General features: G+C 43.7%; 1 protein-coding gene across 11 annotated transcripts in view; it reads right to left on the bottom strand.

Annotated features, from left to right (window-relative positions):
* Positions 1 to 22,905, bottom strand: part of LOC551623 (nucleolysin TIAR) — a 465,359-nt gene that overhangs the window by 161,137 nt on the left and 281,317 nt on the right. The window contains exon 1 of one of the 11 annotated variants that reach the window (XR_003306261.1): positions 2,688 to 3,049. The exons of 8 other annotated variants lie outside the window; for them this stretch is intronic. The gene's annotated coding sequence lies outside the window, so the exon portion shown is untranslated. Of the gene's footprint in view, positions 1 to 36; positions 744 to 2,115; positions 2,656 to 2,687; positions 3,050 to 22,905 lie in introns of those variants that run through there. 2 more of the 11 variants (XR_003306262.1, XR_003306263.1) reach the window with 2 other exon arrangements.

The raw sequence follows: 22,905 nt of genomic DNA, 5'->3' as shown, positions 1-22,905 counted from the left end.
GCCGATCAATTTCGTCTGGTATATATACATACATACATATACATATACACATTAGACGTTCGATCGTCGATCGACAGAGGGAACGAGGCGCCGCACGGTTTTCCTTCTGGAACGACGATCACGAAAATCACTCGACCCGATTATCCGTGGACGGCGGGTGGATGAAACGGCGATGCGTGTTGTTACGGTGACGAGACGCTGGCACTGAGATTTCGATAGTGGATTCTCCATGGATTCGACGGGATGTACGACGAATGGGCGAGGGGAGGGGCAGATCGACGGCGGCGGCGGCGGTGGCGGCGGCGGTGGCGGCGGTGGCGGTGGTGGGCTGGGCAGCCGAACGGAAACGGTGCGGTTCCACGGAGCGGAAGCCTGGACCGGAAGCGTCACGAGTCAACGGGCGCCTCGCTGATTGCATGCCGCAAACTCGGATAGATAAAAACGATCGCTGACCGCTTACGTGTTCTCTCCATTTGATTACGTTGTCCTTCCTTTACGGCTCGATAGCTTTTAGGGTTCCACTTTAAACGGTTTTCCCCAGTTTCCGAGGGGGAGGGGCAGAGTTTTAAAAAAAGTCTAAGAGAATGTTCCATGGAGAATCCTCCGTTTCGTTTCCACGTATGATCGTTCGGAAAAAGTTTTCACGAGATTGCTTCTATTTTTTTTTTTTTTAATTATGTCTTTGTCGTGGATATTTCTCTAAATTTTGTTTCTGAATCTTTTAGAACTTGTGAGCGTTGATATCTTCAACTTTTTTTTTTTAGTTATCGGAAACAATGACTACGTCCAAGCGTATCAAACGTAGTTTCGCAGTTATCGACGAGGTTCCTAGTAAATAAGAATGTCAGAAGATAGTATTGTCCTCGTGTTTCTCATGCAAATTTTATTATATTCCCTTTATTTTAGGAAATAATTACGTTTCTGCCATTCTAAGAAATTTCTTCGAAATTATTACTCGTATCGTGTATGTATCAAGATGATACGCACAATATTGCAAAAATACATGTCGATCAACGACACGATTCAAAATTATTGGAGAAGAAATCCCTTCCTTCTCTAACAAAAATTGCAGGAAAATTTTTACTTGGAACGCCATCAGTCTTGGTCGCGTTTTTGGTAATTGACAGTTATACGTCCGATCGCATTTCATCTGTATCTATACTTGAAACGCGTCGGACGCGTTCCACATCCTTCTCCATATTATTGATCATTACCGGCAGAAATCATCATGCCGAGAAACAATGAACGTCACATGGTCACGCTCCGACTATTGACGCGTATAATTATCGCCGGAATCGATTACATGCCATTTCGAGCCGTGAACAGTGTGAACCATGAAAGGATATACGATACAATACGCGACCGTAAGCATATCGAGGCAGGGAATGCGTCATCAAAAATGCAACAAGTAAGACCAAGAATTCGACTCGATAAGCGCATCGTTAAGATACTCATACTCGCTGGTTATTCCATTTTTTTTTTTTTTTTTTCTTTTAACATCATTGCATATGTGTAACGTTGTACACGAGTGCACATCTCTCTCTCTCTCTATTTTACTGTCGAGCGAGAAAAATTAATAATGTTAAGGAATGAATATCCTGGCCCGCGATAAAAGCTTTTATGGCCAATATAAATTTCTTACGAGTCATTCAATTTTTATAGTATCATCAAATATATAGGTATCATTCCTACTACGTTCCTTCGTCGTTGCATCGTGTGCTTCGTCCCTCCATGATTTTTGTATATATATATATATACATACTCTTTTTTATTATTATTATTCCCTCTCCTATCAAAAGAAATTCAAAAAAAATTCATTTTTTCCAAAACGTTCTTCATCCCCATAAACGTTTAAATCTCTCCTCGTGCGATACACGAATACAAAGATTCCATTTAAAAAGAGAAAAAAACATCGATCCATCGCCTCTTCCCTTTGAAAGCCCTAAGAGAGCGAAGGAAACTTCACGAAGAAAAGAGAGCTGCTTCGATTCGCGTCAAATTGGAACGGCGATAAAAACGGCGGGCGGACAACAATCCAACGGAGGACGAGAAGATTAATATTCCAGGACGGTGGAAATGGGGAGGAAGGAGGGGCATTGCGTATTTTACACGTACGGCAAATAAAATCGACCTATAACCGCGGACCGGTCAATTTGTATCCCCTGAACAGTGTGATTACGAGCCGGTAGATATTCCAGTGATTTGTTGACTTGGACGTAGGTCCGTCTATTAATCGCGAGCCCGTGTTTGCTTTCGAAACCTCGTTGCCGCACAATGATTTCTCGTCGATTGCTCCACGACACGGTAATTAACCGTCACGCTAACAATGTGTCATTGTGCGCCAACCTTTCTTTCTCTTTCTCTCTCTCTCTTTCCCTTCCTTTTTTTCTTCTCCCTTTACATTATAAAATTTCACTATAATATTATACACACGAAGATACACGCGTCTATAGATCGTTCAATGATACACGCTATTTTTTACGCGTCTAATCTATTTACCCGACGTGTCGTTAAAGTTAACGAGTCGAAACGAGCGCAAGGAAAAGTCGCGGCGCGGAAGGAAAGAGAGAAAGAAAGAAGACACTTTTTCAGATCCCCTCACTTTCACTTTTCTTTGAAAAGAAAAGAAAAAAAAATTAATTGTTTAATTCGAATTATTTCTGAATGACACGGAGGAGAAGACCTACCCGTATTTTATCACTCGAACAATTATTTTCGGAGCATAATTGGCAAAGAGGCTCGGAATAATCGATTATCGACACCAATAAAGGAGTACACGTGCGGTATTGGTTCGTTAAGGAGAGAGAGAGAGCAGCCAGGGCGTTTAATATTATCACTGAAATCGATCGATCGTCTATCAACACGGACCGTTGCTGGCACACGCACACGCGCCCACGTACAGGCACGCACACAAACTACACGTCCACGCACTCACACTACACCAGCAGACGGTGTGTGCGAGAAAGCGAGCGATCACAGGCGAGGAAGCGAGGAGGCAAAAATTGTCCGAATAATCGCAGCCATTGCCGAAGCGGCCGGAGTTGCACTGGAAACCACTCGACCGCCTAGCTTAAGGAAGAAGCGCTTACAAACACATTCTCGTGTTATTGTAAAGCGCGCAACAGTGGTCGAGCGTGTGTGTGTGTGTGTGTATTGTATGCACAGGTGCGTACACCGACAACGTGAAACTGGATGGCGAATACACGTATACCAGCCAGCGTTTCCCAATGTCTCGTCCCGTAATCCAATACACATTTCGCTTGCTTTAAACGACAAAAGAAATATTCTCGAATCGATCTCTCGATCAATTTTTCAACAAATTCCACAACATCACGAATTTAATATTCGCGTTAAGAATATTAACAAATGATTGTCGTTGACTTTCTGACCTGAAAAAATTTTTCTATTCACCGATATATATGTACACTCTCGACGATAGTGATATATATACACACGTACATACGTGTTCCTGGCGTCCATTTCTCGAAGGCCGAACACGAACACGAGGCGGCTCGTGGAGCGGGGTAAATTAGTTTGGGAAACGCTGTCACAGAAGCGAGCATCGTCATATCGTATCGCTGGGTGATTCGTAGCGCGCACCGAGAACACGGGTGGCTCGGTTACGTCGCGAACGGGGCGACGACAATGGACGCGCGACAGGAAGGCGGCCGTATCAAATGCTTAACAGTCGACACAATGGCACACGTATACAGAGAGAGAGAGAGGGAGAGAGGGAGAGAGGCGTGCAGCTGCGCTCGCGAACGTGAGCCGGCCGAGCGGAGTATGCCGGCACACGTTGTCATATCCGAAGCGAAATATTTGACCACGTTATGATATCAACCGCGCGCAAAGGAGACCCGGTTGAATATTTAATTCCCCTCTTCTATCTTTCTCTCTCTTCTCTTGATTTATCGCGCCTGATTAATCGAGATTTCTGATAAATGTAACGCGTATGCGGGACTCGTTCTTCCTGTTTCGATAGTCGCAACGCAATCTAGTTTTTTCCTTTCCGTTCATTCAAAATTCTAATTCGAACTCGTTCGAATTCCAAAACGCGAGAAATGCGTTTCAGAGCGGGGATTAATTATAATTAATATTTACGGAGTAAATAAAATTGTATTTGATTAAAGAGCTTCTACTAGGTTAAATAATTTCGATATATAGCAAGTACGATTATTTCGAAGTAAAGTTTAATCTAAAGCGTATAGTAAAGATACTTTTTCTTATTGTCATTTCGTATTTTCGTTCAATTCCATCCGTAGAATCGGCTCTTTCTTTACGGATCCTCGAGGCGTTTGAAAACGAACCGAATATTTTTTAAAAATATATATATAATGAGAGAGGAGCGTCGAATATTACTTGTTCGAAACGAGGAAGGAGGGCAGCGATTCGGGCGGCGTATCGATGCAAAACGACGGATAATCATCGTACGGTGAATATGCATCGATCGTTATTGTCATCGAGTCATTCGAGCGTATCGTAACACTAATGTTCGAAACGGGGGAGCGCGTGGATCGGGGCGCGGTTGAATATTTAATTTGTGCCGTTGTTAGGTTTCAATCGGGAAGCTATTCTTTCTTTCTCGTCGGGAAATATTGAAAGTAGTTAATTACGTGTACGTTGTTAATTGCTCTTTCTGTTTGGCTTCGAGCGTTCTGTTAACTTTGGAGGAGGAACGCGGACGAAAAACGCGTTTGTTACGAAACCGCGGATAATATCCGCCCGCGGACGATCATCGACGCCTTAATTTTTTCAATAAACTCGCTCGAAGAAACGGCCCTCGCTCGATGCTGGGTCCTTTAAACTCGAAGGGATGAAATGAGCGCGATAAAAAGAGGGATATACGATATTTCGCCGAGTGGAAAAATTGATTCGTCTCGATGCGATAAATCCGTAAAGTATCGGTCGATCGAAATCCGTTCGATAAGGGGGCAAAGAGGAAACGAATGGTTGGATAAAATAACGAATTATGCAAATGAATTCGAATTCCATTAAGAAAGTTAAATCTATTCTTCAAACTTTTAGATGTACTCTTCATAAACTTTTTCGAACGATTCTCCCTCTCTTTCTCGCACGCCAACAAGTTGAATGGTAACCATGGAAAATTGGGTAAACCCGGGGACAGCGGGTTGCAGAATATTTCGCGTTGTCATCAAAGGATTAATTGAAAATGGAGATGACATTGTCGCCGCTTGAAAATTACTGGGAATGTGGATTAACGGAACACCGGGTATAAACGTATATGAGTAAACGAACCGGCACGCCAGAAACATTGTTATACCCATGGCGAAATACTCGGCCGCGTTACAAGGTTGATTTTGCAAACACACCGCAAAACCGGACTTACATTCCGTGCAAATGAGCGCCCCGTGACTGGCAAATTAAATAATTTACCGATGAATTTAAATTGAAACCGGGCGGAGGAGAAAATTTCTCTCTCTCTCTCTCTCTCTTGGAGAGAGACGCGGAAAAAAACAAATTTCACCCTTTCACGATCGAATTTTATTTTTTTCACAGGAAAATTCCCCGCTCTCCACGTTGCGTGTAAAAAAAGAAGAAGAAGAAGAAGAAAAAAGTAATTAGCAAATTGTAACAAACCTCCTTCCTTTTTCGAAGAAAAATATATCAACGAGAAACGCAACAACGAAAGCGAGGTTCTCTTCGTTGAGACCTAATTACGTATCTTTCTCTTTATCCGCTTTACACACGATAAAAACACAACGATACGATACCGTCGCGTTGCGCGCCCATCGCGTTAACGCTGCACGCGAAAAGATAACAATCGGAATATCTAATTTTCGATGGGAAAATATTTCATGCGGCCATCAGAGGATTAATTGAAAATGGAAATGTCATCGTTACTGCGATTGCTAGAGGGAGAGAGAGAGAGAGAAAGACAGAGAGATCGAAGACGTAGGTAGGCGTGAATAACGCGTGAAAGAGCAGCACGGGAGTAATGGCTATTGTATATGCGGAATAACCGGCAATGTTGCACTTTCACAAGACAACCGTGCTCGTTAATTAGCTCGTTCGTTCCATTATTATATCGAAAGTCCAGTGTTGCTTCGTTTCGAGTAACCGGTGGAAAATTATCGCTATCGTTCCTTTTCGAATCGCAAGTCGTTTCGACGAGTTTCGTTTTTCACCTTCGGCTTTTATCAATCCGCCGATACCAAATGTTACCGTATCGCGAAAACATTCCTCAAAACCTTGTCTTTTTGAACGTAAGGAAAAGGAAAAAAAAAGAGCTAATCTTTATTGATAACTGTTGAAACGACACAATGAATAATAATCGCTCGAAGAATATATCGTTTCTCTTTTTTTCCTTTCGCGAATTACGCAAATTCTACTCTTCCCCCCCCTTCTCGAAAGATTCTCCTTCTCTTGCGGGAAAATCCAATTCAATTCGATCGAATTGGGAACGGGAAAACGTTCTCGACGAATCAACTTAAACGAAACGCGTGATTCTCGGGGTATTGTCGGGATATTGCGCGCCCTCGTTAAAGGATTAATTGAAAATGGAGATGGCAGCGTCGAACGCCGAGTCTGAAATTGTCGCGGATGTAAATGAATAGTCCGGGAATAGTAGAACGCGTGTGCGCACGCGACAGACGTTGTTAGTCCTCGGCGGAGACACTCGACACGCGTTACGCCGCTAATTTCAAAGCGTGGCGCAAACCGGTTGGTGACGTAATATGCGAGGCGGAACGCACAGCCGAACCGCGCGTTGCAATCTTTCGACGCGCCAACGATTTCCCCGCGCGAAATACGGGAGGAAAGAAATAAGTGAGAATGCGATTCAACTTCGCCATGGAGAAGAGAGGGGAAAGGGGGAGGAGAAATGCGTGTAAATTTCGAAATTTTTCAAGGGCTCGGAGATTTTGAAAACAGCCTATGCCCGGTTAAAAAAAGAAAGAAAAATTCGCCATCTTTTTTTCTCTCTTTTCGGGAGATAAAGATGTTGGTCGGAAATATTTCTGATAAATTTTATTTTTATTCCCGCTCGTTCGGCTAACGGAGGCGGAATTAAATGGCGGAATTGGTTCGGTTTGAATTTGTTCCATAGGAAACTGGCGAACGATTTAAACTGTGCAACTCATTTACATGGTCCATAGAGAAGCCCGGCTATAAAACAATCTTTAATATCGGTTATCCGGAGTTGGTATCAGTTCAACATCTCTGAACTTTCAGAATCACTTCCGTTATGGTGCATTTAATTGCCAAACGATTGTTGGAAAGACCATGAAACTAAAGATTAACGGCGTTTTATACGTATTCATTTATTTTCCAACACAGGCGAACACTAAAAACGTACAATCGTATAATCGTCCAATATCGTCGGCCCTCCATCGTTCCACGTGGACTTGATCCTTCAACTTTGTTATAAACAAGTGCAAGAAGGGGCGGGAGGGGTCGGGAATTCATATTACACTCGTCGAGAAATACTATAATAAGCGGTTAAAGCCGATTGCTCGCCCCCCTTATCCCTTCAACCGTGCCGTCGAGGCGATCTTAAAATCCTGATAGGAAACGCAATAAACGAAGCACACTCGGCCAAGCCTCGAGTTCGACTGGGAGCACGCAATTCGAATGTGACTCGTATCCGCACAACGATCCAAATATTTTGTTTCGTCTACGCTGCGTTCCGAATTTAGTCGGAATTTTAAATTCCGAGAAACGGTGTATTAAGATTCTCTAAAGTGGATCGACGCGATCATCCTTTGGATTTATTTACTATAGCAGCGAAACATTCTAATCGAATCGTATTGTTTACGTATTTTCTTACGGATTTACGATTTTTCGCTTTCTCGAAATAATCTTTCTACGTAACGAATAAGAATCTATTTCAAGAGAAAGTGGGGTCGATTTAAACAAATGTTTGAGCGGAGAAGCCATATTAGGATACTTTCCACTTTATCAAACTTTGAATTCCGCACCCGTTTAATACCGAGCTCCCTATTTAAAGAGCAAGTTTTCTTTTGAAATTAAATTTTTCTTTACACTTCCCTCCCACCTTAGTCTACTTAGCAAAGACTTTGCTTCGTCAAATTGTATCGCCAAGTGATCTTGAACGGATTTTGTAAAATTTTCAATCTCCCTTCGAATTCTCCACACGAATTCCTTCTTCCCACGAAAATTTACATCTAATCTCAAACCAATTAAAAGAAAGAAAGAAAAAAGAAAAGAGAAGGAAAAACACGAAGCAGTGGAAGTATTATTATTTCAAAAACCTTGCACCCTCTCTTTTTCCCCTCCCCAAAAACTTTGCCCGAAAGAATAGCCTCGCCACTGTATCACCGCAGAGACAGTATTATCAGCCGAGCTTTTCGCGTCGATGTATTCTTCATTGTTCGTGCGTACAATTCTCACCGGTGTCTCGCGTGTATTTCCTCCTAGAAACTTCATCCCCTCGCCGTACACTTTCTCGCGCCCCGTGTTCGTGCCACCTACGCGAGCAATATACCCACTCAACAGGTTCGCTCGTCCACACACACACACACACACGCACGCACGCACGCATACGTACAACTTTACATACAGCGAACCGTTTTGTTTTCACAGAGAGAGAGAGAGAGAGGGAGGGTTTTCGAAAGGTAAAGCAAAACAATTAAATCGGTAGAACGAAGAAGTTGTGTGTCGCGGCGCGCACGAGCCACAAGAGAGTAGCCCTTCAACGAGAGACCTCGTTGCGCGGGCCGCTCTCCACTTCGGTTAAGTGGTGTATATACCACACTCGTGTAGTATAAGCTGGTACGGTTCAACCTCGCCGAGCAATGAATCTCTTTCGCATCGGTGATTGCGCATTCGCGAAAAATTGCCCCGTAATGCGATCGACGAAGGGGGAGGAGGGAGAGGGAATAAATTCAGCGAGATAGAAAGATGCGCATTACGTAAGCAATCGTTAAACGATCGAAGATTCGAACAAGCCTGTGTTTAAAGTGCACCCCCACAGTTTTAAGAATACGAATTTTCCTCCTCTTCTTCCTTTCCTTCTCTTCCGATGCCTCGTTAAAGTTCAATACGTCTAATGATCTAATAGATCAATTTAATTTAATAATTCGTATATACATATATATTTCGAAGAAATTTAAAATTCAAATCGTACGATTTTAATCAATCGCGGGTTATACGTACTTGCATATTTTTAGAAATTATTATTCGCTGTGTACGTATTATATACACAAAGAGATATCTAACGATCCATCGTATCCTTGGCCGGCAGAATTCCAGAGAAAGAGAGAAAGATAGGGAGAGGAGGTGTGAGATCGAGAAGCTTTGGGAACAGCTCGTTTGCGCGAGTTAGGGCGCTTAGGTAGGAGGAAGGAGGGCGAAGGAAGCGGTATTACGCTCTCCATTCGAGATTTCAAAATTTTGATCAATGATGATAACGACGACGAGAGCTCGGCGAAGGGGTGAGGTCTCTCTCTCTCTTTCTCTCGAATCGAGTCAGCGGAGACGATAAAAAGCATCGGTTACAGATTGCGAAGAGCCACGAGAATGGAATGGCTCGAAGGAGGGGAGCGTGGGAAGGGAGGGTGGGTTAAAGGTTGAAGGGAGAGGAGAAGAGATGGAAGAAGAGCGAGTTCGTATTAAGGGTAATGGGCATTATCTCCATCGATCCCGGCTCACTATCCTCCACCGCCCATCCCGTTCTCGCCCATCACCCACCACTATTCCAGAGCTTGGTTGGAATAGCCGGCTTCGTTCGTTCGTTCGTTCGAGTTGGTCAGGGCAAAAACGCATGGGAATTCATCCGTCTATGGTGGAAAACGGCGGATCGTGAAATGCGGGCAAGCCCGGCCAACGGATATCGGGGAGCGCATGCGTGAATAGCAGGGGTTTTCACCCCTTGAAAAAATGATTACCCATTGAAATCAGTGGATTTGTTAATGCGCCACTCGTTTCCGCGTGGCCGTAATTGAAAGAGCGTACCGCATTTTTCCTCCCTTCCCTCCCTTTTTTCTTCCTCTCTCTCTTTCTCTCTCTCTCTCTCCTCCCCTCGATCCGATCGAAAGGCCACTCTATTATCACCAGCCCCTTAACACGCGGCCAATTAAACCGCGATTTACGCGCAATTTCGTTCGATCGCGGTCAAGTTTTATTATTGTTATTGTTATTATTATTGTTATTATTGTTATTATTATTATTGTTATTATTATTATTTCGGTGGACCTTTCCATCCTTTGTTAACCGCTGATCAGTTCATCCCGTGACGCGACGAAACGTGTGACGAGCAATACGTTTATACTTTCTACCCTATTGTTTTCGGTAATATTTATCGGAGCGCGATAAATCCGTAGGCTATGCGGGAGGGAAGGGGGAGGGGAGGAGGGGGTAGAGAGATCCGTGAGTATTCGTCGTGGCTCGAGGCAAATCATACGCGAAGCTTGGAAATCGATTTGTCACCGGCGAACGGATGAAAGTTTTAAACGAAAACGTCACTTACAACACTACGCCACTACTCCCATCCTCCTTCCCCGTACACCTTTCTATTTCCCCGGGAAAAAGGGTAAATTCTTATTTTCCAAGGCGCGTTGACCTTCGTTCGTCGATACTATCCGATACTACCTTCTCGATCCACGCTCGATTTACCATGTATCTATTTGTTTATAAGAAAAGAGAAAAAAAAAGAAGGAAGAAACGAGAAACTCTTCGAGTATTATCCTCCTCCTCGAATCTGCCGATACACTCTGCTCGGATATTTATACGCGAGAAGACGTAGTAACATACGCTCGATACATTCCCTATCCCCATTCGACGAAACAAAGGACGCGCGCGAGGGTCCGAGAGAGATAGAGATAGAAAGAAGAGAAAAGAAGGGCGAAAGGGAATAACACGAGCGGAATGAACAGCAATCGACAACGATCAGCGTGCTTTCTCAAGCACGAGTAACGTGCGAGTAATTGGAAATTGCACGAGGCGCGCAAAAATCGAACCTCGGCATTTCAGTGTAACGAGCGCGTGTACGTATAGGGCGGTTAAAAAAGATGGGGCGCGGCCGGAAAAATCGTTGCGCGCGGGAGAGAGGGAGGGAGACGATGACTGATAAATTTTCAACCACCCCGGTTGAATTTCGCGGCATTTGGATCGCGGTGACCGCATCGAAAAATCATCGCCTCGCTCGTTGCTCATTTTTGCTCGGCTTTTCGCTCGACTCCTCTTCCCAATTCCTCGCGCGGAACGATAAAAATCTCGGGATCGGGATCCGCTTTAGCTTGCCCGCTTTACATCACGAGCGGCGGTTCACAGAAACCGCGCTCCATTCCCAGAGAGAAATCTAAAAATCGGGCAAGCGAAGGGGAGGGGTGGGGGAAGCAAGGAGGGAGGGAGAGATCGTGGAGGAGAGATTGCATTGGAAGTCGGGGAGCGAAGCCAATCAGATTTACGAGCGGGGGCATATCATGATCGCCTTTGCGACAATTAGTCACCGTCACCCCCTTTCCAACTTGACGCTCCTCGACCGGCCAGTAATGGAAAAGTGGTAAAACCGTCGTAAAAAGCGGACGAGGATCGTCCAACTCCCACCCGCCCTCCTTATCGCGAGAACCCCCCCCCTCGTTTCGACGTTTCGCCACGCCCCAATTTATACACACCGATTTAAGCGTTTAAAGCGTTTAAAGCGTCCCCTTCGAAAGGAAGCGCCCCGATTAATTTGTTTCTTGGCCTTTCGAAGAGAAAATATTTTCGATTTTCGATCAGTCACGTTGTCGAACGACGCAGTATTTTGGGACAAGCTAGTGTTTGAACGCTAAGTAAAGGATTCTTGTATTCTTTTAACGATCCTCTTTTTCTTTTCTTTCTTCTTTTTTTTGCATTCGAAGCAACTAGCCTCGAGGATCGGGTATCAAAGGAAGAGAGAAATAAATACAGGGGAGGAATGTCGAGAGGAAGTCGGCAACGGTAAGAAAAGAATCTCTAATTGAAAAGAGGAGAGGCGAACGAGTGGTGACACGAGTTCTCTCGCAGGAGGGAATTATCTTTCACGCCGACATTCCGCCAGCTTCGCGGAAACCAGAAGATATCTGGATAGGAACGCGGCACGACTCTCGTTTCATTGCTCCCCTTAACTAACCTTAACCCTCCCTCCCTCTCTCTTTCCACGTACACAACCGCCTTTCCCGATCGAAATTATCCGGAACATCCGGTTACGTTATTACGTTATTGTTTTCGGGCAGCCAAAGTCCGATAACCGAGCGAAACCTTGAAACCTTCGAATTCTGCGGGACGGTTGTAATCCTTCTCGCAATCTCTTGGATCATTGAAAGACAATCCATTAAGATTTTCCGCAGGTTTAAAGGAAAGCGCGTCTGATATAAAGATATCGATAGATGGACTTGTTTAAATAGTTTTAATTTTGCCAATATTTAGAAAAGATTTCGTGGGACGAGAGGATATGTGTGTAATGAGATACACGTGTCGAGGAAAAGCTTGGTTACGCGTGGCAAGTATAACTGGTGTAAGTAATGGTCGACACGGATCCTTTGAGAGAAAGGAATCAACGTTGACGTGTCACGTACATAGCCATCTTTTCTTCGCGCTATTCATATAAATTACATAATTCTTATACATTCCATAATTAAGATAATCTCGTCCTTTCTTATTTACATTTGCGATTTCATTTTTTTTTTCCATCGATCGTTCCTTTAAAACGCATAAATTTCTTCTCCCCAGCCTGACGGTAAACGGGCGGAAGTTGGACGAGAGAGGAAGTTTCTCGATAGAGTCGTAACGAAAAAGTACGCGGATAAACTGGACGAAAGGGGTGAGATTGGGAGAAGGGTACTGTTTCACGCGGCAGGATCCGCCGCGTGACGTGGCATTAAGATAGTAGCCCGGGGAGAGTAATAAATACGCGAACAAACTTTCCTCGTTAACCTATCGAGGTGAATTCGACAGAATTCCGCCTCCTCGCCGCTTATTTTGAATAAAAATAATCTATCACACGAGCCTAAAATTTCAAAGAGTTGATAATCTATTAAGGGATGCAAGCCAGGATTCTTTTCAAAAATAATTGGACGCCATTGGAACGAATTCCTTTCGAATCATCCTGCCCAATTTCAACCATGTATTTAAAACTCGCACGGCTTTATCTTCTCCAAATGTTTCAAATGTTTAAAATTGAACGATCAAAGAAGAATCTTGAAATTTCGTGGTAAAGTTTTCACACGAGACTCTCCTCTCGAAATAGACTCGTCTACTCGAACGAGGAAATTGGAGGAAACCGCATTCTCGAATTGGTCTCAACAATTGACAACAAATTTCATCGAGTTACTTTAATCGAAGGGGATATCGCGTATGAATTGATTTGTTAATTACGCACCCTTTTTCCTAATCGAGAACGCGTATTTCCCGTCGTGTACAACAACAGCTAGTCCCGAAAGAAACCGTTCGAGAGAAACCATTCCATCCCGTCCTCCCTTTTCTTCGCGCCTCCCTGTTCGCGCGCGCCCCTCCATCTATCTTCGTTCGTTCGGCCGTAATTCAATTCACGGAGCGGAGTGGAAGCATCAAAATATTAGCATATTGATCAGCCTACCTATCTCCCTCCCCTACCTCTCTTCCCCTTCTTCTCCCGCCGCTCTCTTAAATCCACAAGCGTGAAACGCACTTAATGCGAGCAACCACTTTGGCCGTTGCTACACCGAGTGCAATATCCGTCGCCTGTTGCCATCATCCATATTGTACTCGATCTTTGTACTCGATACAGAAAAAAAAAAAAAAAAAAAAAAAAGAAGAAGAAAGAAAGTTACGTTGATGAGTTTGACATAACTCGTATATTGGTTGATATATTGATGAGTTTAAAAAGCGATGGAAAAAAGAAAAGAAGAAAGTTCCTTTTCTTGTTATTCCCTCGTTTTAATTTTTTAGAAAACGAAGGGAAGAGAAATTTTCATTGATTTTGCGAGATTTTTTACGAGCGAAAAAACCACGTTTCCCCCGTTGTTCCGTCGAAATAAAGGACGGTTCGTAACGAAGACAAGAAACGGTGACACGTGAGCGTGCCTAATGACCGCAAATTTGAACTTAGGGAGGGGGAGGGGGGGGAAGCAATGCGCTCGAGGAGGAGGAACGCTTGTGTCCACGCTTGTCTTTTCAAACGACCCTCTCTCGCCACGCGACACGATCTGATTAAGGCGAATTTCACGGTACAAGTAATTTTCGAGCCCGTAATAGAATTCGTTCTATGTATAAAACCCTTGAAAAGTCTGAAAATAATAATAGACGGGGAAAGTTTCAGACGGGTTTCGGGCGGCGGCGGCCGTGGCGACGCGACGCTATGACAAAATCGACGAGTACGCCTTGTAACAAAAGCGTCGAATTAAATTCCCGTCCCCGCGTTATTAAACGGTTATTTCGATTGCCGTACCTTGCAACAGCGGAGGGGGGGAGGGGGATTCGATCGATTAATAGAAACGCGGTTTTAATGAACCTGGCCAACCTGATAATTATTAATGTTTTCGATCGAGCAGTAACGAAATTCCATTAAGCGAATCTTTCGCAAATTCCCGATAAAATTAACAGGGAATCCTAATTTACATGCTAAACCGTGAATTAGCTATCGCTTTCGAATTACATCGATCCCCCGACGCGATCCGTGCAACGAAACGATCGTGATCAAACGAAACAAGGAGATGATAATAATAATAAAAAAAATAAAATTTAACACGAAAATCGCGTTTATTATATCGCATCGATCGATCACGCCACCTTTTTCCATAATTCAGGGGAGAGGAGCCAGGGGGAACTCGGCCATATCTCGCGTGATTTCTAATAAATTAACATTGGCCAACTTTATTATTACTCTATATCATCCCTGTAATCGGTGTCGAACCGGGACGATTTACGACGGATCGTGCATCTCGAGGCGCGAGAACTCGACCCAGTAAGGGAACACGACTTCCGCATCCGGCTTACAACTGCTACTTTATAGAGGTAGGAGGCGAGGATGGCGAGTATAGATAGGTTGGTATAGAGCCGGATACATCGTCAGTCGGTCGACCGAACGGTTGACATCTCTATTTGGACGGCGCGCTACAACGTTTTGACATTTGCCGCTTGCTGAATTATATCGTCGATTGATTTCGTCGGGTGTTGCGTTGCGATTTGTTCTAAAATTTGTTCGAGGGGGGGAAGCATTAGCGCGAGGAAAATCGAGGGGACTCAATTCGATGGAATGTGAGAAAGCGAGGCGCGAATTGAGCGTTTTCGCGATAATTTTTGTCCTTTTTTTTTTTTCTTTTCGTTTCGACCATGTAATTTTAATTTAAATTTATATTCGGCGAGAAAGCTTTCAGCCAGCATTTTCAGGCGGAAAGATAAATAATGGATTTGAAACGTCGCCCCATTGTTATTTTTTTTCGCTTCTTGCGAGCGATTCGCACGGTTTTTCAACCCGCGATGATGTTTCAAAATAAAATATTTACACCGTGTATCATGGGAAATAATATTGTTTCAACTTGATAATTAATTTATCTTACGATAATACTCCATAAATTGTACGTTGATTATTTAGTACGTAGCGATTTTTCTTCTCGATAAATATACGTATATGTATTTCGATCGGAATAAAGAAAAAGAGAAACATGAAGAAAGAAAGGAAGAAGAGAAAAAGGAGAAGGAAGAATAATATCCCTTTTTTCTATTCAACGTTTTTCACCCATTCATAAAGTTAAACAGAAGAGAAACCCCTTGTGTGACCTCACCATTAAGAATCCGATTACTAGCTTAATGCACTTTTAGCTTTGAACAATAACAAAGTTTAAAGTATCAGAATTTTTAATACGACCTTATAAATGGATCAAATGATTTAATTATATACGCTATATATATATATATATATATATGCTAAACCTAAAATGAAACAGGGTTGAAGAGAGCGTCTTACAAATTATTTTATCTATCATTATTTTCACGATCGGAAAACTTTCCAAACCAAAACTTCCCCTTCTCGCCGCATAGTTTAACTCCCGAAGCGAAGCGAAAATAAAAATTCCAATAATTTCCAGAAGTGTAAAATAATAATTTTTCCAAGATATATCGTCTCGCGGTGATTCGTTTCGCCAGATACACGATTCGTGTATTTCGTGTCGGGGCGCGCAATTCATCGTGCCCCGTTTGAAATATATAATACACAATGCGCAAGAAGCTTCCATTATCTCGGATCGGAAGCAAGGACGAGTGGGGAGGAGTGGAAAGAAAATTTGCGAGCACGCTCGCAGACATTTTTTTCCTTTCCCCCCTCTTTTTTTCTTTCTTTCCTTCTTCCTCCCCATTGGAAAAGCGATCCCACGTCCGTTGTCGATCGGCAACTAACGGGTTAGGGACTTTTTCTTACGGAATCGTCTTTCATGGCTGACTCCTTCTCATGCCAAATTTTAGATTTATCCGTCGCCCCCGAAAGGGGGTCAGATTTTGCTCTCCGCCAGTCAAGGCAGCCGGCCAACTGCACGCAAATCCATGCGGTTTTCCACGTGTAATCCACCACCAGACTTCCATCCAGCCCCTTCCCTTCGCCCCGTGAAAGCATAAGATAGAAGAAGAACGGAAGGGGGCTGGTTGGTATTCGAGGAGGATCTCTCGGATCCTCGTGCGTCGTCCACTTCCGTGATGTTTCGTTCCCTCGACGTATCTTGGCGTCGTCGTAGTCGTAGTCGTCGTAGTCGTCGTCGTCGTCGTCGGTGCACCCACCCTTATATCCTGCCCACCCAACCTCTTAGATATCGTCCCAATATTTCTGTCCGCAGCCCGAATATCTTTGTGCCCTCCTCTCTCTCTGTGTCGCATCTCGCCATCTCCTCCCCATCCCCTTTCTCCGCAACCCACCTCCCCCTTCTTTCTCCCATCCTATCTATCCGTATGGCGTGCACCGTATTGGAAGAGCGACAGGGGAGGTATGTACGTGACCGTTTGATACGCTCGTACGGTTTTTACCACGGAAATGCTGTCCTAAGCATCGACCGAGGGCTCATTCTCGGCCAAAACAATATCGTTTCACCCTCTCTCGCATACCCACCTCGCTAGGTGTCCCCTTCCTCGATTGCACACATGTACACACGCACGCACAGATAGAGAGAGAAAGAGGGTCCCCGCTCTTCGCCCTCGAAACCCAGCCGGTTAACCGACGGACCGACCGACCACGCTCGCCTACGAACGGTAGGTCCTCTGGGTCCCTCTCTCCGCCAATACGGGGGGGAGGGGAGGAGGAGGAAGCCGGTACGACTGGCTGGGTTACAACAGGGCTGCAACATTGGTATATCGGCCATGCCATACCCCTTCGTCTCCATCAAGTTTAACTTGGCGCAGCGAATTTCCAAGTACCGTTTTACGAGTTTTCGTTGCCGCTGGGAATAGACGGATCAGTCGTTACGCGAGCTCGGTAAATGTTGTTCCCGAACAAGTGACTTTACCCTCGAATCTATACAGCTCTCTCTATACTCTCTCTCTCTCTATACACGGCTATATACGGATAATCAATTTTGCAGATGGATTTACAATTCGTTTGCGAGGCTAGCTTACGGTTACCGTTATATACGTTAATTAGTTGAAAATCGGTTTTTTTTTCGGTTTTCCCTTTTTTTTTTTATGATCCCCATCGATTTCGATCGAGATTTGTTGTTGCGCCGAATTCCGCTCCGTTTCTGCGTGTCCTGTATTGTTTGCTTTTTTACTATTTTTTTTTTCCCTCCCCCGTTGCCATGATACAATGCTCGTGTTTGCGTGTTTTTGTTTGGCATTGTTGTAACCGGAATTCTACGGTGGGGGCGGAAAACGTTGGAAAATGTTTGTTCGATGCGTTTCCCTTCCCCCGTGTTTACAGTTCTTGCGAAAACTTATGCAAAAGTGTTCCCTTATGATATTTGACGATAGTCGGAAATGAAACGTATTTAAGACGAATTTTTTTAATTCGAAATTTCGAGTGAATATTGTTGCATAAGAAATTGAATAACGAAGGGAATCTCTCAGACGAAGTATTTGGAAATTTACGTACTTAAGAAACGGTGTCTTGTTCTTCGCGACGCGTGCGCAAAATGTTTCTGGAATAAAACTGGATACTTTTCCAACTACTCGTTTCGATTCTTCTCATTTAAATTTTTATAAATCCCATCTGCGATCCCGTTTCACTTTCCACGTAATTTACCTTCCTTGCCGCAAAGGGGGAGGGAGAGGAAATTCTTGCTCGTTGAAATGAAATGTAAATCGAACAAATTAAAATCGATTTAAAAATCGGGGCACGTAACACGGGGAATTAAAAGCGCTGAAAAATTTCTTCGAAATGAATTAATTTAACGATCATCTAATTATATCGAAATAAATAAACAAATCCCTTGAAATATTTCTGGATACTTTATAATATTCGACGAAATTACACAAGTCGTCGTTCAATTTCGTTTTTTCTTTTTCCTGTTTTTCATTATTATTCGTAACTACGCTACTATGCTTATACGCCGTATTAAAGATTTTTACTTGGCGGTATGCGGATATTGACAATCTCACCTGCTCGACTATAGCTCGACAGTACGTAGTCACGATATTTTTAGATATTATCGTGATAACTAACAAGGTCACTCTTTTTTTTCTGGCTTCCTGATCAATGATTCTAACCGGGTTTTTATCCCCGGTTCCGGGGTACGCGATAATTTATTTAAAAATACTGGAAATCAACGCTCGACGAGCCAAGGTGGTGTTTCTCCCTCGTGGAAAAATTCTCCATTCAACTGGATCTATCTGCTGTTACGGAATCGGATATTTCGTTGCGTGAGTTCATATTTCATAAACGTTAAATCAATTTTACAACGAAATGAAACGCAATAATGGGGAAGTTGCGAAACCGTTGTCACTTCTGTGTATAATAACATCTCGATAAAAGCGTTCCAGGAATAATTTCTAAAAACAGGTGGAGGGAGAAGATGGGGAGGGGAAAAAAATTTCATCATAAACGCGGGAGCGCGAGGTTCAATTAATTCGAAGTATATTCTGGCCGGAACGAAAATAACAGAGCGCCCTCCGCGATCCCGATCCGATACCGCCGCCGCTGCGCAATTTCTACCAATTAATAATGGCAATTATCCATAGAATTAACAATGCCAACAGTTGTTACGACACAACGCCGCCACTGATCGCGCAACGCTCAATATTGAACGTTACTTTATACACACGGCCGGCACGGTGTAATTAATTAATAATCAAATTCATACGAGCGAATCCGTAACGAACGAACCGGTTCTGGAAGGAACGAAAAACAGAACTCCCTTTCCTTCCCTCCAATAATCTCTCCAATACTAGAGAAGAGAAAATTTCTTTCCTTTTCTTTTTAAATCTTACAGGGGAAAGGGGTCGCCACGTTATTGTTGTTATACTCGCGAACGCCGTTGTTCCAAGCGGTCGCGGTACGCGCACGCACATAGGGTGGGAGGGAGGGCGAAGGAAGGGAACGCGCGGAAAACGCGGAAAGTTGAGGCGCGGAGGTGAATAAAGTGGCCTCGAAGCGGCTCGTTGGCAAGAGGCCGGGGACGGCCGAGGGGATGGAGGGGGCGAATATAGAAAGACTGGCTGGTTACCACCCCTTACGAGGCAGCTACGTGGCGTTGAGCGGCGCGGATGGCGGTGGCGCGGCCTGGCGCGCCAACTAAAATTGAATCTGCGGACGAAACTTCGGTAACCTCGTCAGGAAACCGAGGCTAAAGCCATCCATCGCCTCCGTCCTTTCGTCCTAGTCGCCGTCATCGTCGTCCACCCCCTCCCTCCGTTCTCGGCTTCCGTCCCATCTTAGAAAATTGCCCGATAGGGGGCGAATTTTTCTGAAACGAGAACCGAGAGATGCCGTCGTTTGCCACGAGGGCCTTTGTCGCGCCCTCGCGTTTGTGTACGTACAATGATAAATCGAAGGGGTTAATAGGGGAGGGAGGGGGAGGAGGAGTCGAATTTCTCGAATTCCTCCGTGTCTTCGTGGTTCGTAGGAAACGATTGGCCCGAACTTTGTTGCTCGTTAATCTCGTTGCAGAGTTTAAGAGCCGTAGATAGTGATACTTTAGCAGGAATCGTTAATGCGGCCCGTTCATAAATTTCAAGAGTTTATGGGATCAATAACTTGAAATAGGTTTCTTTCGCGGGGGTGGTATAATACTTGGTACATTACAGTGTCCCGCGACTCGTGACTCGCGATATTTCTCGATTTAATTTCGCCCCCTGTCTCTATTGCTCTCGTTTATTAACGTTATTATTACCACGCCCCCTTGAATCCAATTATTCTCCCTACGGGATCGAGATAAAATTCAAAAATTCCAGCAATGGGAAAAAATTCACCATCACCACGTTCCTCGATTTAAACCGACTCTCTCCTCGTATTATAACGATCGAAGTTGCAAGTTTACAAGAGTCTCCATCCTTTTCCCCATATAACGATAATCAATCAACGCTGATCCTTGTGTCGATGTTTAAAATTAATAAAGATGAGAATCTATTCTTAGGACGCGTGGAAAGAAAAGAGAGTGTAGTGGAAAAGGAGAGCGTTCCATAACAAATTCTTTGGCGAAGGTCGCGTTTTAACGAAATTTCCTACCCACCTAAAGGGAATAATTTGCGCTTACACGAATCCTTTACACTTTCGCTCCTTCTCCCTTAACCGGCCCGGTAAACAGAATTAATTTTCTTCTTCTATCGAAGAGAGAAAGAGAGAGATAGATAGATAGATAGAGACACCTTCCATCCTCTCTGATATTCCTCTCTCCATCGGTTGTAAATAATTGAACAATCCCATCTCGCCGCCGTGTCGTCGCTACTCTGGGACCACTCTTCGTTATCCCGACACGAGTCGTTTGACCGCGGAAACAGGTAGCCTTAACACCTCTGAAGCGAAGAAAGAAAATTCCTGTTCCTAAGCTGGTCCACGTATCCGCCACGTTGCGTGCGTTGCCACGTTAAACGGTCGACCTCGTTTAGAAGAAAAAAGAAAGAAAAAGAACAAGTGGCTTTAACGCTTTTATATCCACGTAATTTTCCTTCGCTCTTCATCTTGAGTAACTTTAAATATTTTAGTAAATTCAAATGTTAAATTTGATTAATAAAAACTATATATAAAAAACTATATATAACTATATAACTATATATAACTATATATAAAAAACTATATCCTTGAAGTGATATTATATAAATATATATATTCGAAACAATCGGTTGTCCCGATAGAATCGATCCATATTTGTTTGTAAATTTTGTTAAAATTTGGAAGAGCTTCGAGGACGACGAGGCGACAGTGTCCTAATCCTTAAGTAATTAAATGGGATTGATCCAGGCCGATACGAGGCCGAATGACGTCTGGTGTGGTCTTCGATAAATTCCACGCATCCACTTGTGCTGTAACGTAGGTAACGTGCATGCCACGCAGGTAGTATACGTGGCGAAGTGGCACGATGCCGGGACTTGCGCCCTTGTTACGCTCCCACGACACGTACACTCGCGATGTAACGGTAACTACAGTTAGTACGTGCTAAGTGTGCACGGCTAGGGATTGCCCTATTGGCAGTTCTACGTATTTCGCCGCTCTGGATTACACATACGTGGATAAACACGCCTTTGAACGGCTTGTCGCGCCACGCATTATTCGCCCATTTATCCTTCTTTTCTTCTCCCTCCTTTTTTTTTATTTTATTTTTTATTTTGTTTCGATTTCTTATTTCTTGGCACGGGATAAGGGACGAAGGGATGGATGATTCGTAGAAATTGGTCGATGTAGCGGAAGTGATAGAATCGATGATCTCGCGGACACCTTTTCGTCCGGTGTAGGTTGAAGTTTGGTAAAGAAGGCAGGGAATTTAAATCTCTGAAGAAACAGTCGAATCTGGAAGAGAATTGTTTAACGCTTTCGTTCGAAAATGTAAACAAACGTTTATGGGAAAGTAAATTTAAAAAGGGAGCCAGTGAATATTCTCTTACTGCGAATCTCTCTCTCTCTGTCTTTTTATATATATATATATATACATATCGTCGATTTTTCTCGGTATCTTTTCTAAACTTTTATTGTACATCATGTCGGACAAATGATCCTTTACCTCGCTGCAACAATATCGAGGCTATTTTTAGTTACGGTGCACAACTTTAACGATTATCATGTATCTTGGATAAAAGATAGTCAATAACTGGAAATTGCTTCGGGGATAACTTTGCGTATTCAAACTTCAAAATTACATAATCAAATACGATCTGGAAAGTTGGTTCCGATTTTCTTACAGAGAAATTTCATAATATCCTCGATCGTATCTCTCGAGGAAAGTCGCGAGAGACTAGGCGTTCGTCAAACGAATCGGAAAATGATTAATTTTTCGAAATTAAATCATGATTAAAAAAAAAAAGGAAAAAAAGAAGAAAGAACGGGGAAAAGGGAGAAAAATAAAAGAAATATATCGTATGGTTTAACGAGCAACTTCGAATAATCGTCAAGGAACGAGGTGAATTTCACGATGAGAAATCAATGCGAGAGCAATTTGTAATCAGAGCCTCGTCGCGATCGCACGGATGAAATTGCCGTACTCGACTTACAGCAACAACGAGAAAATTGGAGCGGCTGTGCGACAGTAAACACCGTTCGAAAAAAGAAATCCAACGAACGAGAAAGAGAGAGAGAGAGAGAGAAACGTACATAGCCAATCGACGGATAAAGGTTCGAGTGTACCCCTTGAATATCTACCATCCCAAAGGATCTCGCCAACTTTTCAACCCTTCTCGTCTATTCGACGAGAGAATTCAACTCCCTTCGATAGGGATCCGTATCGAAAACGGAACAACCGTGTTGCGTACAGCCACGGTTTCCATTGTAATCCAGATACAGCACCGGTACGTGCTAAGTGAGCGCAGTTAAGTGTCCCTCTATCCTCGGATACAGATCCACTCCACGGATTCGGTTTACTC

This window comes from Apis mellifera, linkage group LG1 (assembly GCF_003254395.2).
Source record: "Apis mellifera strain DH4 linkage group LG1, Amel_HAv3.1, whole genome shotgun sequence".
Taxonomy (NCBI): domain Eukaryota; kingdom Metazoa; phylum Arthropoda; class Insecta; order Hymenoptera; family Apidae; genus Apis; species Apis mellifera.
This window is presented reverse-complemented; position numbering and strand designations above follow the sequence as displayed.